We start from the raw sequence: 19,349 nt of genomic DNA on the forward strand, positions 1-19,349 counted from the left end.
CAATCATGAAATTCATGATTCACAAGGCCTTGATCTTCCAGGTAACTTTGAGTCTAACTCTTCTAGTCAACTTGATCTTCCTATTGCTTTTAGGAAAGGCGTTAGATCTTGTTCAAAATATCCATTGTCAAATTTTGTGGCTTATGCAAATATTTCACCTTCCTATTGTACATTTATTTCACAATTGTCTATCCATTCCTAACAGCATCCAGGAAGCTCTGAATGTTTCTAAGTGAAGAGAAGCTATTCTTGAGGAGATGAGAGCTTTGAGAAGAACTACTTGGGAGAAAGTGGACCTACCTAATGGGAAGACAATTGTTGGTTGTAAGTGGGTATTTACTGTGAAATACAACTTAGATGGATCCTTGGAGAGGTACAAGACCCGCCTGGTCCTCAGACTTATGGAGCAGACTACTCCGAGACTTCTTCTTCGATTGCTAAGTTAAACACAGTACGAATACTTCTATCTATAGTTGCTAACCTTGATTGGCCATTGAATCAACTAGATGTGAAGAATGCATTCATAAATGGAAACCTAGAAGAGGAGGTTTATATGGAACCTCCACCCGGATTCATTGAGAAATTTGGAAGTAAAGTGTGCAAGCTAAGAAGGCCTATATATGAACTCAAACAGTCCCAGAGCTTGGTTTGACAAGTTTATAAGGTTTGTTAAAGGTCAAGGATATACTCAGAGCCAATCTGATCATACTCTATTTACTAAAAAATCCACTAAGAATAAGATTCCAGTGTTGATTGTCTACATAGATGACATAATATTGACCGATGATAATGCTGAAGAAATGAGCAAATTGAAGCAAAGCTTAGCCAAAGAGTTTGAAATTAAAGACTTGGGCTAGCTAAAATATTTTCTAGGAAAGGAAGTTGTCAGATCCAAGAAGGGTATTGTGATTTCACAATGGAAGTATATTCTAGATCTTTTAAAAGAAAGTAGAATGAGTGGCTGCAAACTATCAGAAACTCCAATAGATATTAATGTTAAGCTTGGAGAAATCAAACAAGGAACTCCTGCAGATGCAGGAAGGTACCAAAGACTGGTTAGAAGGTTCATTTACTTGTCACACACATGACTTGATATTGCTTTTGCTGTGAGTATGGTGAGTCAATTTATGCACTCTCCATTTAAAGAGCACCTTGAAGCTACATATCAAATTCTCTGATATTTGAAAGGGACTCCAAGAAAAGGACTCTTCTTTAGAAAAAACTGACAAGAGAGGGATTGAGGTGTATACTGATGCTGATTTGACAGGATCAATCACTGATAGGAGGTCAACTTTAGGCACTGTACATTTCTTTGGGGCGATTTAATTTCTTGGAGAAGCAAGAAATAAAGTGTAATTGCTAGAAGCAATGCCCAGGCAGAGTTTAGATCTATGGCTCAAGGTGTCTGTAAGATTCTTTGAATTAAGAAGGTCCTAGGAGATCTTACTAAGGCAATTAACCTTCCTATGAAGCTATACTATGATAACAAGGCAGTGATCAACATTGTTCAAAATCTAGTTCAACATTACAGAACAAAGTATGTTGAGATTGACCGACACTTTATAAAGGAAAAACTCGATAAGGGAATAATTTGTACTCCATTTTTGCCAACTTTACAGCAAGTGGCAAATGTGTTGACCAAGGGCTTGTTGAAATCGACATTTGAATTTCAAGTCAACAAGTTGGGCACGATAGATACCTTTTGCACCAACTTGAGGAGGAGTGTTGACAGTATTAAAGAATATTCTAATTTGATTTGATAGATAAGGGAAGTAACATAGAAGGAAAAGAGAGGTCAATCTGTGATTGAGAGAGATTTTTATTTTCCTTTTGTTTGTGATCCTCCTTTTCTAGTGTCTCCTGCATCCTCCTATTTTAGTTGGAATCTTTGTAAATTATGTAGAGATGAATATATGTATTTTATTTTTCTCTTCATACAATTCTACATCTAGTAACATAAGCATTTTGTTATAAATGCATCTACAAGGCATAAAATCATACAAAAGGAAAAGATTAAATTTCCATAAGAAATTTTAGGTTCCTTTCTAGGTGATTCATATCAACACTGCATCAATGAGAATAGGCATATTATAGCTAATTCGTATGAAAAGCTCAGAAAAAATGAGTCAGAACAATGAAGTGCCAAGATATACGTGTATCTTAGTTTGTTGAATAAAATTGAGCAAAGGCATATTAAAAAAATTGTAAACCAATGCCAAATAACAAGTGGGAATGAAACATGTGAAGAATTATACATCAACAAAATGAAGCATACAACAACATCCAAGTATTATCCCACTAGGTGGGTCTGCTATATGAATGCTTTTACACCATGGGGATCTATCTCCTACTATATTATCGTGTATATTTAAATAAATTTTATCTTATTTTATCGTAGCTAATGAAGTCTTCATTGGTCTATCTCTTTCTTGTTTGATTTGCATATGAAGCATAGGAATGAAAAATTGCAATGTATATGTCAGAGAGATCGATTCTAGTAAAATTGTCTGGGATCAATGTCACCAAAGCCCAGAAGCATTAGTATTCCTCCTGCATAATGAACAGAAGCTAGTGTAACTAGAAGAGCTTTCTTGATGGAAGTAGTCTTAGTTACATCTTCAAAGAATGAAGGAGAAATGTCCTGGTAACTTATACTGAGGAATTAATTAAAACATATTTATATTAATATTTGATTATTATAGAAACTTACTATTAGATTATATTTGAAATGTTGAATGTTAAATTTAAATTTAGACAATCAGTAAGCATCATACATACAAAACTTTGAAGGATTTAGTATAGAATGAAGAAAAACAATTCCATCCCCATTAGATCATAGGCAAAGAAGAGCATCATTACAGAAGTAATAAATAAAAAACTAATAGACTCGCTTATGTTAGAGTAAGAATATCTAGAAAATTTTAATGACTAAATAAAGTCTTCATCAAAAGACAACCATAGTTATCCACGAAAAGTCTAAGATAATTTCATACATGACTTTTTCCAAAAATTCATGGTAAGTGCTAAAGAATACTTGTCCATACAGCTTGAGTATTAGATCTAGAAGTTTTAAAAAGCAGGATTATGCTCATGATAGCATCCTAAAGTGAACTTGCTTTTCTTCATATGGGTTTTCAGAATAACATTAAGAGAAATTTGTAACTACAATATAAATGAAAATTAGAAATACAATTCTCAGCTGTTATTCTTGTTGTTCATATGAAGATCCTAGAATAATTCTGTAACATTTCCTAATAACCAATACACTGCATTTGGTTAGAAATAAATCTTTCTCATGTTCATGTGGAGAAGGAAATTGACTATTTGGGTGCATGATAAAAAAAAATTCAATTGATTATGGCATCAGGGGACCATGTTGTCAGCTAACCATATGGGCACAAGTACCAAACCATTTTGAGCTAAGAATGAAATGGATCTCAGTACCAGAACTTTAAACCTAGAGCAAATCTACTGTATCAGCTGCTTTATTACTATGTTATTTTCAGTGATCAACCATAATCCAGACTATTATAATACATATAACATATAAATAAAAAGGAGGCATGGGAGGGTTGTCTCCGCCTTCCCTTCCTTGAGCCACAATGTGGGCGCTGCCCACAACGGCTATTACGGCTATCACCAAGTTGCCACCCACCACCACCCAACACTGCCCCTTATCTATGAAAGGCGCATTACTACCCTTCTCTATGAAAGGCGCATCCCTGCCCTTTACCACCATCTTCCAACAATCATCTCCCTCCCCTCTCAAAGTATCATTCGATCAACACTTCCTTCTCACAAAAATAGCTTTTCTTTCCCCTTCCTAAAGAACCCGAGTAGTTTCTACCTTAGACCACGATGAATCCATTATCCTCAAGCATCATAAAACTACAATATTTAAGCGGTATTAGATGCAAACTGGAGTGTTGCAATAAAGGTTGGTGGGCATTTAGTCAAAATTTTGTGGCAATCTTCACTTGGGGCAGAAAAACATTATTGAAACTATTTTCACATTACAAGATTCTTTGCAGATGGATAGTACATATATGATCAATGTGAGACCAGAAATATCAGGAAAGAAAATGTTATAAACGTAATGTGGAACCATGTATATGACCATGGTACATTGTATAGAACCATGTATCCTTTTGTATCAACCATATAATGAGATGATATTAGTTCATGCGAAATGTACATGTTGTCATTGTAAATCTGGAGCACTGTTGCACCAAAGAAGGCAGTTTAAATTTTCAAGATCAAAGCATATGTTCAAAGTATCATTTCATGCTAGATAAAGGTTGGTGTTAGGTTGATACAGTATGTACTGACACTAAATTGGTAGTTATGCCAATTCAACACCAAAGGAATAAAAGATGGAAGAGGAGGGAGACACACAAAAATTAGAGAGAGTAAGACACAAGACAAAAAGAAGAAAGCATGTCCTAAGAAAACAAAACAACATAAAAGACAAAAATAAAAATAAAACCCCAAACAACATTTAATTAATTGCTTCAATTGGAATACTCTAGTCATGTACCGAATCAATCAGACTTGGACATAAGACATAATGCTCAGCAAGTGCATTATACTTACAGCCATACTACTCTGTACAAACATTGATACTGGCCATGCTTAAAACTATGCTTGAAACTGAAAACATTTATAAAAAAAACTTTTTAATCAGGAATTTAGCACATTATAGAACATAAAGTTAACATATCATGTTACTATACTTAGTGCAAGGACATAGAGAGCTATGTTGTTCCATCTTGACATGTTAGGACAAAGCCCTTTAGGATAGCAGCTAATCCAACCTTCAAAAATAAAGCAACATCATTAGTTGGATCAAATACTTACAAAAATATAAAAGTAACTTAGTAATTACAAGTCATGAGTATTATAAACATAATAGTCAGAGCAAAAGTTGATTTCATCAAATTATTTATAGAGCCTTAGATTTATCTTGAAATCTGAGACTTGTTTTCTATCCTTAGCATTTAAAGTCAAGGTAAACCTCCTTGCAATATTATTTTCAGTAGTTACTTGGTAAAACAAAGTCCTGCACTAGGCTACTTCAAAAATCTAGTAGTTTTTTTTAGAATTACTTACAACCTAATTGAGAAAAGGTTGTTGATATAGTATAAGTTACAGGATCTATGAGGTTAATTGTTATATAAATAATAGTTTGTTGTTATAGGCCATGGTGGGTCTACTGTGTACCTTGATAAACCTTTGTCATTTCTTAAGAAACAGGATATCAGAACCAGTGACAACTCTTTAAAGGATGCAACCTTGGAACAAAACATGAACCATAAAAAAACCTTAGAAGAAAACAAGGAGTCCCTTCACATAGAAATACAAGGATGTCAGCATCTAGGCTACCCTTCAAGTTTGGCATTATCCTTCTCATCCTATTATTTATTGCATTGCATAGTTCCCAAGTTAGTCCTACCCAAGTATCAACCTCAAGCAATAAAAGGTTGGAAGGAACAAGGAAGCCTACTAAAAGTGAGATTTCAAACACATACGATATCAATAAATAAAGAAGGAAACTATGTGATCTGTAGAAGATGACAGCATATCATCCGAGATAGATTTGTCACCATGGTCACATCCATTAGGTTTAAAAGGGAAAAAAATAATATCATATTTGTACAACATGTATATGCTTAAGGCAAAAAATAAATGGAGGTTTCAAGATAGAAACTATCCATATAGTTTATAATTAACATTTTTTCATGGATTAACCTTGTGATATTACTCTTCAATTGAACTTCTCAAACAACACCTACTGATACATTCGTTACTTTGTACCAAAGTTCAAAGGTACAAAACAATAGTAGTATTTAGTATTTACTAATTAAGGTAAAGTGAAAACTCAAAAATATATTGTTTCTACAACTAACATATCTTTGATATCTAGCTAAGAATAGGTAATAGTCCAAATGGGTTCTTCAAGTTGATTAAAGTCAATACTGTCATGGTAGTCAATGCTAATTGGGTTTTTGAGGTTCCAATTCATTGAAATACTATTTTTCTCAATAAATTCAAACAAACCATTGCAGATTTAGGGATTATACTATGCAAGGAGAATAGGTGATTAAAATGTTATTTTATTGAACTATTTCCTAATGAAGTTATTGCAATATGACCAAGAGGTCATGGGTTCAAGTCGCTAAAACAGCCTCTTGCAACGTAAGATAAGACTACGTACAATACATCCTTCCCTGAGACCGCCAATACCTCACATTGGCGGGAGCTTCGTGCATTAGGCTACCCTTTTTCTTTCCTAATGAAGTGAAATTTCAATTAGTTAGTTCATGCTAACTAAGACAAATGAGGGGATTAACCCATTTCATGTTGACTAGAAGAAAATTCAAGAGCCTCATTAGGTGGCTACTTTGTTAAACTTCCTTTGTTAACGATACCAAAGTTAGCAAGTTTGTGAGCTTGATGTCCAATGGAATAGTATTTCAAATTGAGGACAATCCTACTAAGGAATGTTCATGTATCAAAATCAGTTTTGAAGCACCTAGCATCAGTTGTAGCATAAGTTAACCAATTTGAATGGACTAACTTGGCTAGCATGACCACCAACACTAGCACTGGAATTGGCATAGTTATAGTTATAGCTATAAAACAACAATGTAAAAATAATAAATTGAGAAGGAAATGCAAAGTTAAGCAAGAGTTACTTCCAATGATAAACCAATAACAAACCCTTGCTGAAGTGGATGATCAAATGGTGATCCACCTAAAACTGCATCACTTATTTTATCATTGAAACTAATGATTTAAAAAAAAAAAGAATCCAATAAAATGTGAGTAAATAAAATTTTTTTAAAAAAGAAATTTTAGAATAGGCAACAAAACTGGGTAGGAATAATGATGCAAATGCATATAAGAAGAAAAGGTATAGTTTCATTCAAATCGAGAATTCAATTTTGGCTTATTAAAATAAACTTTTGTCAGTTTTAATGAATCTAAAAACTTCAAGCAAAGCTAAACAGATGAAGTAAATAGAAGTATTCATTTACCTCATATTACTATGCAATTGCAATTTAAGAGAGTACAATTATGTAAATGAAGATCTAGACAATATTTGGCAGCCAAAACACAAATTTTTTAATCATATATATCCTCCATCTTGGCTATACTATATGATGCCCAAGGACTACTTCAAGTCAATCTAATCAATAGCTGTGTCGAGAGTTTCATACTTTCGCTAGAACCATAATATTTCAGTATTGTGTTGATGTTTCAACCTACAACACTAATGGAGAATTGGAGGGGTACGATGAAGGAGATAAAAAAAAAAAAGAAGAATATAACACAACTATATGCCAAATTTCGGATTTTATGTTCTACCTGCAACACTACAATGTTGATATTAAAAGCTACAAAAAAAATAATAAATATTATTTCAATTTATCTTAATAAGTTTTGTGGCATGTCAAGGGGTCTATAATGTACACACTCATTGACATTATTAATACAATTACATAGAATAGATTACCTATATTAAGTTTCAATAATTTATCCAAACGACATGTTGAACGGTTTAGACTATTTGACTTTATTGAGCAAAACTAGGCAAATAAGATTGGCATTAATACCAAATTGATGCAATCACACTCTGTTACTCAAAATTAAATTAAATTGATAAATTTAAATGCAACATCAAAATTTTGCCACGTAACCCAAATTTTGCCATGGCAGCCCACCGACATCCTTGATGCTACGATAATCTTGTGTAACCCAAATGTTGTCTGTGGATGCTCTAAGTCTTTAGGCATGTCTTCAAAGGAAGTCGTCTCTTGACTAAAGCCAGACACCTTTGATGTCGGCTGTGATACACTTTGCATGGAGATCTAGGAACAGTTGCATCTTTGATAAGGGATAGTCAAAGAGTGAGAAATTTTTTAAAAATGCACAAATTCATGATTGTTGGAGTTTGGGAGTATTTTTTATCTAACATTATGTCAAAGATGAGCTGCTACTAATTTTTGGGTATTGTACCTTGATCTTGCTTTGATATATATTTTTTTACTTATAAAAAAAAAAAGGCTTGGAATTTAAAAGTAACTTAACCAAAAGCACATTTGCGCCATGTATCAAATATATCTGTTGGAAGAGGAAACTGTGTGTAACCTGGGCAACAAAATATTACAAGAAAAATCATCAGAGATTTGGATACAATAATCATGTCAGAAGTAGTAATGTTAATTGTCAGAAACACCCTTCTATAGATGTATCTGGGCATGAATGCACCTAAACAATACGTTTACTGTTACAAATATTATAAAAGTCTATGTATAGAGTCATAATCTTATCTAGTGAGGGGATGACCTATATTGTATCTACTTATGGCGACATAAGGATTATGCAACAAAGCTTATCAAAGTCCAAATGATTGATTATTATCATGTTATGTTAGACCCAACCATTATGGTTTAGCTACAACGCTGACTTATTTAGGATGCCATATCTGAGCATATTAATATTATCTCAATAATTTTTCTCCCATTTCAACATATCCAAATTACTGCAGATTGATTCAATAAAATTGCAAAATAAAATCTAATGGCATGTGTATTTTTAGGAATTCATCTACATATCTTTTATGGATTTGACAATTGATTAGCATTAATTGTTATGTATTATGTATCTGGTGTTATATATATTATCTATGCCCACATTGGTTAGGATAATTAATTTAATTGTTAAGTGATTAGACATTATATTTGTTTGCATATATGGATTTGATTTACTTATTTTATATACTATATAGTAATTAAAAAAACTCATATAGTCGTACTTTTTGACATGCTATTTGGCATTATTATCTATACAATGGTGTTAAGGTATGGGCAGTAAATGAAGGCGCTATAACCATACTGGATATGCTTTATGTGGTGGCTCTACCACATATTGTGTATATGATTTCGAAACCTCCACTGTTAATCTTTCTCAATAATTATTTATGTTGTTTTATATATTGCCTAATTTATACTCAACTGGTGAAGAAGATCGTGTGTGTTTTACCATCTATTAGAAATAAAAAAAAAAGAATAGAATGGACAAAAATATCTCAGTAATCAGTTTTCCTTGCAAAATTAAGGCCCCAAGGTTGTGTCTCTCATGAGTGTAGGAAACACAAAGGAAATAAGTAATTGGCAGAAGGATTTATCCGTCAGTCCTTTGCTAATGTTTTCTTTGGCAGAAATAGAAGACAGGAGGTAAGGAATATGAAATTCTTTATCCAGTTCAACCCAAATTTTCTTCCAGTTAATTTGGATAAACATGAACTATTCACATGCAATGGACACAATCCAACCAAAAAAGAATTAGGATTGTTTCGCTCCCAATTCTATATTTGATTTATATTTTTTAACAAATAAATTTTGAAACTTTGGTTGCTCTCCCTCATTGATTCCCTTCATGAAATGGAACAAAGGGGCACTCTATTTCTTTCCTTCACAAGAAGGGAACAAAAGCTAGAAAAAAAAAATTTACTAATGTGTTCTAGATTTTATTTTTCTTTCCTTAGTTGTTTCCTTCCCTTGTAGAAAAGTGAGCTAAAGATTGAGCTTACTACTAAAATTGCATTCTCAATTATACAAACAACCTCACAGATTTACGTCAAGAACGTGACACCAAAAGCTCCATCTCGATCAATGTTAACGTAAATGCAAAGGTTGACCTCGAATTGGAAAACAATAAAATAGTAGGGGAATAGTGTTGGGAATCATAAGCATATGCATCCATCACACAAGATGTCCAAACTTTATAACCTATACAACCAACAAAAAACTGAACTCCCTAATCAAACCCATTGCCAATATCCTCCTCCAAGAAGTATTTGTTGGTGCGGTTAGCACTGACGGTCTAACTCAGGTTTTGATAAATGATAAAGTAGGTTAAGTTAGTTTCGTTGTGATCTAACACCTTGACGAAGTGTGCAGGAGAAGCCCAGCTAGGTCGACGGGCCGACCGGATAGTTGGCACGAAGTCCAAATAAGTCGACGGGCCGACCGGATAGCTGGCACGAAGTCCAGACAGGTTGACGGGCTGACCGGATGTCTGACATGAAGTCTAGCTAGGTCGACGGGCTGACCTGATAGCTGATACGAAGTCCAGAAAGGTCGACGGGCTGAGCTGATGTCTGGCAGGTAAGTTAAGGTAAGTCACTGGAGGAGAGTGACTTGGTGAGGATGCATTCCCAGTTAAGGAACTTAGGCGTCGATCCAACTTAGAATCATTTCGGGAATCTAAGTTAAGATCGTGACTAGATTCCGGTCTCGGTGAGACGAAATCTAATTATTACTTTGTTTTACTATATTTGTGCTAACTTTTGTTTTGTAGGGTAGTTTAATCTTTATTTTGCCTCGGACTAACATTTTCTTTCAGGAAAAGGAATTTCTGGAAAATGGTGGTCCAGGCGCCCGGAACTGGTCTGGACGCCCGGAGTTGGTCTGGGCGCTCGGAACTGGTCCGGACGCCTGGAAGGCAAAACTTATCTCGTTGCAAATATGGAGTGCGTTGATTGGCCGGGCCTACTTCACGGTCTGACTGCTCGGAAGGGATCCGGGCGCTCGGAGCACCTCTATAAAAGAAGGCCTCCACCAGAGTTGAGAATAACAACTTCCTACGACTGCTCCATTGCGCACTGCTCCTGCGACGCTGCGAGGTTGCTCCGACAACCTACGATTCGAGCTTATTGTTTTTCTGTTGTCGGTATTTCATCTTTATTCTTGTACTTAACTTTGTAATCAATTTTCGAGCTGCTAGTGAATTGCCCAACGAAAGCACTCGACGAGTGCGGACCTTGCAGTAGGAGTCGACGAAGGCTCCAAACCAAGTAAAACTGGTTCGTGTTAGCATTGTGATTTTTATTTTTCCGCTGCATGCTCGCTTCGAATTTTCGATCTCTATCCCTCCTCTAGCGACTTCTACGACCCAACAGTACTTATATCCACTAAATTCCACAAAAGATCGAAACCCTAAACCAGTGCCTAAGATGATTTCATTTCAAATACCAATCAATCATAAGGCCCGTAACCAGATCCTAATCCTAGGGTTTAGATTGACAACCATCGACATAAGGAGTCAAATCGAGAAGACAAAAACAGATTTGAGATAAACAATGAAGGATACCTGGAGACCACTTAGGTCATTTAAGCATAAATCTAGGTTTAATAAATCTGGCACACTGAATATAATTTAAATGATAAACAATTGAAACATACTAGCTATAGATGAGAAAGAAAGTTTATAACAAGTGGAGATTGAGATCCAAAAGTTTATATCACGCCCACATAAAGAGCAATCAAACTACATAAACTAACATATCATCATAATGAGAATAATAAATGCTACTCAAAGCATACTTTACAAAAAGGAGCACTGATCTACTGGATATCAAAATTCATAAAAAATAAGAAAGTTAATGCATTCTCATATATAAACGGAGTCTCATCAATAATACTTAACTACCAAAGATGATCCCTATAGTGAAGAATTTGAAACTTGCAACAAAAGGAAAGAAATAAAATATGCTAGGACATGAATATCTTATCTAAAGACACCATTTTCAAGGCATTTGACCACCAATATATAGAAGACGATTCTTATAAAATTTTTCAAAATCTAACCGGTGTTTGTTAGGACAAATAACATTTTCCTTGTGAGCCTGCATATGGGGAAAGAATTGTAATGTCAGATTAGCAACAAGAAAAGGCAACAAAAGCATAATGATACTGAAACAAAATATTCATTGTTAACCTAAACCAAGATCATGAACACAGTTTCCAGAAACTCTAATGTAAGTACTTCAATTAAAAAACATTACAAATCTAATAGGGCATATGTTCTTTGCATAAGAAAAAGTTGCATTTAAAGATTGGCCAAAGATAACAAAATAACTTACAGAAGACACATATTCATTATAAAAAAAATACTTTGCTAGAAAAGGCCACACTTCCACCTTAACAACATAAGAAATACTCTCTCAAAAAAGAACACAAGCACAACATGATGGTTACACTAATCAGAATATATCATGATATTATGAATGCTTATTGTTTGGTGAGTCAGCTATGAAATTACTAGTGCAACACCCGTCATGCATAAGTAGCCTTAATGAATGGGGGCATATCCAATTTGACAAAGATATGTGAACATTCGAGAAGTGTCAATTAATTTAAATAAGTGATTATTCACTTATTTTAGTCTAGAATAAATAAAGAGACAACTTTCACAAAAGGAATATAGGACCCTTAGTTTGCTTAATAGTGAAAAGATCCATGCAATCAACACAATGAATATGAAAACCTAATGCATCCAACATGAACATAGAAGAATTATAGACATACTTAAAACTAAGTTGGTAGAGACCAGTTGAGCATGACAACACAATGATTTTGTTTCTAGTGAAGTTGTATTTCTTACAAGAATAACTTGTAATTGATTGAATCAACCTACACAATGAAATATGTAACACACTCTAGAAGGAACCTAATGTTGGCAGCTTTTCCCCATATAAAGAAATAAACTAACGTACAACTTCTTTTCCTTGCTAAGGTTATCCATGCCATAGAAAATTCAACAAAAAATTAGTAAAAAAAACTTAATAAAGGAAAATATATAACATAATAGCAAGAAGATAGTCACACAAAAAAGTGCATACTCCTTCCATACTGGTTGAAGGGCAAATACTTGTACCACTTGGTATAAGTTCTAAAGAGACTTCTCCAAGACATTGTTTACAGTAGTTTCATCTATTTTCTGCTCAACAAATTTTCCATCTTATGAACAATGAAGTATTGAATTAAATGACGAATCAATTGATAGATAAACGTTGTAAGAACAATATCAAACAATAAAAAATGAAAATGAAAATAAGTAAATTATAGATGGATGAGAAGAAAAATAGGACATTGTACTTGTAGTGAGATATACTTATCCAGAATAATGGCACATGCAGAGTTAGATAGGTGAAATTTTGTGGTTATAACTAGGGCTGCAAACGAATCAAGCCAGCTCACGAGCTTTTCGAGCCGGCTCGAAAAATATTCAATTCGTATTCGAATTTATTGAATTCGAGCCGAACTTGAACATGTTTGAACTTTTTTTCGAGCCGAACACAAGCCCAAATTATATTGTTCAAGCCGCTCGCAAGCCTTAATATTTATTAATATAAGTTGAATATATATTAAATAAATAAATTTCAAGCCTTTCGAACCTATTTTCGAGCAATTATTCGAATAGTTCGCAAACATGCTTGAATATTTTGAGCTGAACTCGAACCCGAGCCCTAATTCGAACCGAACTCGAACCAAACATTTTGAATTTTTCGAGCTTCGAATCGAGCTTGATACCTATTTTGAGCTGAATTCGAGCCTTAAATTTTTCTGCATATTCAGCTCGATTCGATTCGTTTACACCCCTAGTTATAACAGTACTATGACCCAATAGCTAGACACCACTGGGTACTGGCTACTAGTCATTTTTGCCATTTTCTCTACGCAAACATTTATAAAACCCACAAATCATTCCTTTCCTCTTCTTTGCTAAGAACATGTCTACTTGTGGTGAGGAAGGAAATAAGGAAAGGAAGAGTATTGCAAAGATAGTAAGGGCAACCCAGTGCACAAAGCTCCTCCAAATAAGGGGTCCCGAGGAAGTGCCTATTGTATGTAGCCTTACCTTGCTTTGCAAGAGGCTATTTACGAGACTCAAACCCATGACCTCTAGGTCACACGATAGCAACTTCACCATTGCGCCAAGGCTCCTCTTCAAGAGTGCTACAAAGATATGGATGAATTTACTCTTGTTTAAGAGGTCAAAGAACTAAAGTAGATCACAATGTCATATTACAATTTTAATTACTTCTTCAAGTTTTTTAGCTTATAATATAAATATATCCAATGTCAATAGGAATTTCTTATCAAACATTTTCTTCCATCACTAGGGTGGTCTTATGCAAGCTCCAATGTCAAAAGAATAAATAAAAATAACTTCAGATCTTTTGAGAAACAAACCTCCAGCTCCTACCTCCTCAAATTTAAATCTTCGAGGAATAAGTTTCTCCCTATCTTCCTACAAAGTATTTAGAAAGAAAATTTTAAGCAATGAATACATGTTAGAATTATTAGCACAAATATAAATAGTTTTCCCTTATTAAACTTTATTGGAGTCTCTAATGTTAAATAAAGGTTGTGACCGGACAACATCTTGTATAGAACAAAAGGGGTCAGGTTTGAAAGTCCTTGTCGGAACATTTCCTTAGCAAAACAATAATATCAAAAGTAAGCATTGTCTACTTTAAAGTTATCTTACAACTAGGGAGAAAATCACACCATTGATGTCATCTTACTACCAGGTCTACACTCATTGCCAACATTTGATACTAGCTTTCCACTCTTCATGGTAGACTTGAAAGTCAGACCACTAGAGCAATCACTCCTGTAGAATTTGAAAATTCTTAAGGCAACAAAGTAGGATAGATTTCAAATAATATCAAAAGTAAGCATAGTCTGCTTTAAAGTTATCTTACAACTAGAGAGAAGAGCACACCATTGAAGTCATCTTATAGCTATGTCTACACTCATTGCCAACATTTGATACTAGCTTTCCATTCTTCTAGTAGACTTAGAAGTCGAATCACCAACACAATCACTCTTGTAGAATCTGAAAATTCTGAAGGCAACAAAGTAGGATAGAAATCAAATAGAGTTGAGGTTGGGTTTTTAAGAGATATGAAGTCTGGAAAAATACCTTCAATCACTCTAGATGGCTTACACTCAAGTACAATTGTCAAAGAAGGTCCCTTCACATCCTTCATACATTTGGTAGTATGCAAAATTAGAAGGAAAAATGTGGTGATATTCCATGTCATCATTGTCATCAAGAAAATTAGAACAAATGTTTTTAAAAAGGTTCACATAATGCCTTGTGTCCATAGACTCTAAGAACTTCAACAATACATGACTCCACACCCTAGCGAACATCAACTGATTTATCCTAAACAAATAAATGTATTTGATTAGTATTTCTATCCAAAGAAAATGCACCTTACTCAGACTTACACACATGGCAATAGCATTTTAGCATATTACCCTGGCAGTATACTCAAAAGTATCGGGTCTGATAGTAGTGGTCCACAATAAAACATTCTTGATCACTGGGGCCCGTTGTCAAATTACACTTGATCAGTTAGAATACTAAGTTGTCCTCCTTTTAGCATGCCACTGGGCAAAGTATCCCATGGGAAAAGTTAGTTCATTACATTAGATTGATGCAAGAGAAGTTCTCAATAATTTAAAATGCACATTCAATCACAAGAAACTTGTGCCAAGTGAAAGATCACTTAAATTTAAAAGAATTTGTGAACGAGTCGTGACAATCCATTTGTCTAGTGGCAACATTTCGTACCTAGAAATGGGAAAAGATTGTACAACATTTAGAATGGCAAGTAAGAATCACACCAAACCAAATCTATGGCTAATTTGCAGCTCCAAATCAACAATTTTATCCACTCATTTCTATAAGGAACAGTTTGCTGCCTATAGAACATGGCATGTAACTCGGGCACTCAACACTACCCAATCAGAAACAACACAAACTCCTTCCTAATCCTATTTCCCAATCTCCAAGCTGTGTTGCTAAATAAGGCTCATCAAAATGTTATTTCCTTGTATATATTATACACTGCAATTGCTTTCTCATGGGTAATAAATAGCATTTACTCTTAAAACTTAATTTGATAAGAATAATTGGGTAACAAAATTGCTTTCCTACATGTTTCAAGAGATTTTTGTCAACCCTAATCATGTACGTTACTTGAATAGAAATCTGATCTGAAAGAAAATATTATCTATACATCAATCAAATAAATCTATACCTGAAAAATTATAGATTAACAAGCCATCATCAAAACACAGGAAAAAGGAACTTTGAGCAGCACTAATTTTGATATAAAAAGTAGCCATAGTTACCTAACATCTTTGAAACTAATTTACCAGTTATTCTCATCATAAGCATGAAGAAAAGAATCCTTACTAGGAAAGAAGCTCACAATCAACCATATTATCTGGATAGGACGATGTGCCTTTCCATTTGAATGGAACTACTGAAATGATTTTGGATTCAGGCCACATGTATGGGGAACATCTACTAGTTTTTTTTTTGCAGGGTTTGAAGTCTGCGGAATGGTTCATCCAATGGTGCAATACAACCAATGCTCACATCTAGTGTCCTGAATAGAAGGGTGAACCAGTTGGTCTTGTCATAACCAGGAGTTATATTGGTTTGATCAGAAGAGATGGAGAGCATCTACAGCTTCAAGAATTTTGTCACATGGGCCCCAGCATGAAATTCAACTCTAGACAAAAGCTTTTGCCCTTTCCAACCCTAATGTTATTGGAGCATTATAGAATATCTGCAACAGAATATTAAAGCATTGAACAAGCTCAGGTGCTTGACTACAAGTTCTGTGAAAAATATACAACAAACACATGCATCATAGATGTCTTTGATAGGAGTCATATACCAGTGAACCCGCTCGTAAGTATGTCTGACTAGCAGAATAGTAAAAAATTTAATTAGGAAAATATCATATACATGTTCAAATTGCACTTATGTTGCATTACAAACAAAAAAGCTATGGAAAAAGGGAAGTACCTAGTTAGTTAACAATGTTAATCAAATATCCAACATACTACTAGCACTAGTTGAGCGAGCACCTTACCTGAATATTTTTTTTATCATCTGAAACTACAAGGCTCAATGTACTTCCATCTATCAGAAACTCAGTTGCATAACAATCAAGAGAAGCAAATCCTTGGCTAATAAGCTCAACTGAGCACCCTGCTCTTTCCAATTTAAAAATAGATGCTTTTTGTGAATATCTCCCACTAGATAAAATTTTTGACCTGAAAAATTCATATTTTTCATGAATCACAATGATCACATTTCTATAGCCCATGCAATAAAAATTAAAAGGGAGATGAATCCCGCGAGTTTTAATCAGTTCTTCAAAAATGGGTCATAATTCGAGGAATAATGATAGCAGATAGACATTGTAATAATCAGAAATAACAATAACCCGACTTAAATGATAGAGGTACAGAAAACTGAAGACAGAATACTAAATATAAAATTTATATGACTCAAGCAATTTTGTACCAAAATTTTGGAACAGAAACAAATGCCTACGAGTTTTCTGATATAGTTAGGTTCAAGTCTTAAAAGAAAGCATACTTACAATGTTTTCTATTCCATTACATAAAGAGGAGCATCATAGAAAGCGATAACATTCAACTCAGTACCAGTCCATTTGTGCAAGGAGATCTTAGGGCCAGATGAAACCAACAAATGACCTTGGAGAGAAGCTATGGCAGACACAACACCCTTTAACTCTTTCAAGTAAACCTCGAAAATCTGTCAGACAAAAAAACAGTAAAACTAAAAAAAAAAATTACACCAAGTTCAGAAAGTAAAGCTTTATTTTGTTAATGAAAATTGACTTTCTATTTTACTTAATAATTCCACATTCTGAAAACTGTCAACATTGTTAACAAAAGTGTATAGTAAACATCCTCGCCCTGTACATAAGCTGTTATGATGGCTAAAAGGGTTTCATTTTCCTTTGTCGTTGTGTTCTGCAGAGACAATACCAAAATTGTTAACAAGAAATTTACTTTAATAAAAAGAAACCAGACTAAAAATCTTAGGATGAATGATGTTAGGACAAAACTTATTCTAGAACATGTCTAGTTAAATAAACTGCCAAAAATTCTCTGATTTCTTGTTCAACTTGCAAATAATGTGACCACTCTAACAGTAAGAGCATTTTTAGAGGTTTGCATCAGAATTGTAGCCCTAGTTTCCCATTGTCCTCTAGATTTCCCAGGTTCTAAAACTCAAACTCATCAATAGTATAGTGTTTTTAAAATCGTCGGAGTTAACATTATCATTGTCATTCATGTGAACAATATCGACCAGCAATAGAACAAAGGACTTGATTAAGAGGTCAAACAACCTGCATAACAAGAGTTGATGCTAAAACCATCAAAGCTAATTATGTGAACCAAAATAAATGCTTGCCAAAGAGTACCAAAATTATATGAGAATTGCAAGATGATATAAACAACATAATGGTGTCAAAGCACAAAACTTGTGAACAAAGAATAGAAATATTCAAACTATTGTAAACTTTCCAGATTAGCATCTTTTGTTATCTAAATCTAACATAGTATTTAAAGCAATGAGCATACAAGCTTTCATGAAAATGACGGGGTTTTTTCACTATAAATTTCATGACACATTTCTTCTAAATTCCAAAGTCTGAACCATTAAACTAACTGTCTGATTATACTTGGAAGAGAAGGCATTTGACAAGTAGGTTGTGAAATACTTCGCATAGTTGCATCAATAAGGAAATTGAAATAAAAAGAAATGTAGTAACTAAACACTAGAATATTTCTATACGAGGAACTATGATATACTTTAACGAAAATTAAAATTTTTAGAAATTTAAATCCAATACAAAGGATAGCTTACTTGGAAAGATAATATCAGTGGATATAGGTTTCTCTCAGCTTAATAGGTGACTTGATGAGGGGTACCCCTCAAAGGAATCTGATAAAATAGCTAACAGATATGGTCAATTCTTTGAATGAAACACTTATCAAATCAATGTTGACTTAAAATGATCATATGGGCTAAACTAGGCAACTACAATCAGATGGAGATTTGATATGTGCACTTGGGAAGTTGGTGAAAATGCTTCATATCTTCATTGTATAGCTCATAGTAATAATATTAAACCCTCTATTACCTAATTGCAAATTGAAGATCTAATGGAAACTGATCAAAGGTATATACTTGATGGTTCTACAAATCATTTTAAAAGAATTATATAAAGACAATTTAATCCCTTAGTTGTTTTACATACAGGAGATTGAAATATCATAAAAATGTTTCTTTTTTTCATTGGTTGAGTCGTTCACTCATGCTGAGACTGAAGCTACTATTCATGGACTTACTAAACTTACAGAAAGTGTGGAGTGAAATCATACCCAATTGCAATAGAAAATGTATTATTAAAGTCATCTCTAAAGTGTTGGCACTTAGACTTCAACAATTAATTAGTGATATAGTGCCTCCTAATTGCTTTGCTTTCCTTAAGGTGCAAAAGCATAGCTTTATGACTATAATTGAAATAATAAATTAGTGTCAAATGAATAATAAAGAAGTTGTATTGAAGATAGATTTTTTTTTAAAAAAAAACCTTTATAATTGTTTTTTGGCACATTATGCACACAACCTCTTTTCTCTTCATTTAT

The 19,349-nt window shown here is 33.9% G+C and overlaps 1 long non-coding RNA gene across 41 annotated transcripts; it reads right to left on the reverse strand.

Annotated features, from left to right (window-relative positions):
• Positions 1–2,239: 2,239 nt before the first annotated feature.
• On the reverse strand, positions 2,240–19,248 carry LOC122035789. Of its 41 annotated transcripts, XR_006127229.1 has the most exons (12): positions 17,267–18,558; positions 16,751–16,934; positions 15,120–16,441; positions 14,779–15,024; positions 14,558–14,700; positions 14,341–14,466; positions 14,043–14,100; positions 11,655–12,786; positions 8,092–8,151; positions 4,734–4,814; positions 4,594–4,650; positions 2,251–2,550 (listed from the first exon to the last, which is right to left on the reverse strand). It is a non-coding gene; the product is annotated as an uncharacterized LOC122035789 (long non-coding RNA). The 41 variants fall into 41 exon arrangements; XR_006127215.1 differs by having other exon boundaries at positions 2,240–2,550; positions 4,734–8,151; XR_006127223.1 differs by lacking the exon at positions 8,092–8,151 and having other exon boundaries at positions 2,257–2,550; positions 11,655–11,692; positions 14,361–14,466.
• Between the last annotated feature and the right edge of the window lie 101 nt (positions 19,249–19,349).

This window comes from Zingiber officinale, unplaced genomic scaffold (assembly GCF_018446385.1).
Source record: "Zingiber officinale cultivar Zhangliang unplaced genomic scaffold, Zo_v1.1 ctg109, whole genome shotgun sequence".
Classification (NCBI taxonomy): Eukaryota; Viridiplantae; Streptophyta; class Magnoliopsida; order Zingiberales; family Zingiberaceae; genus Zingiber; species Zingiber officinale.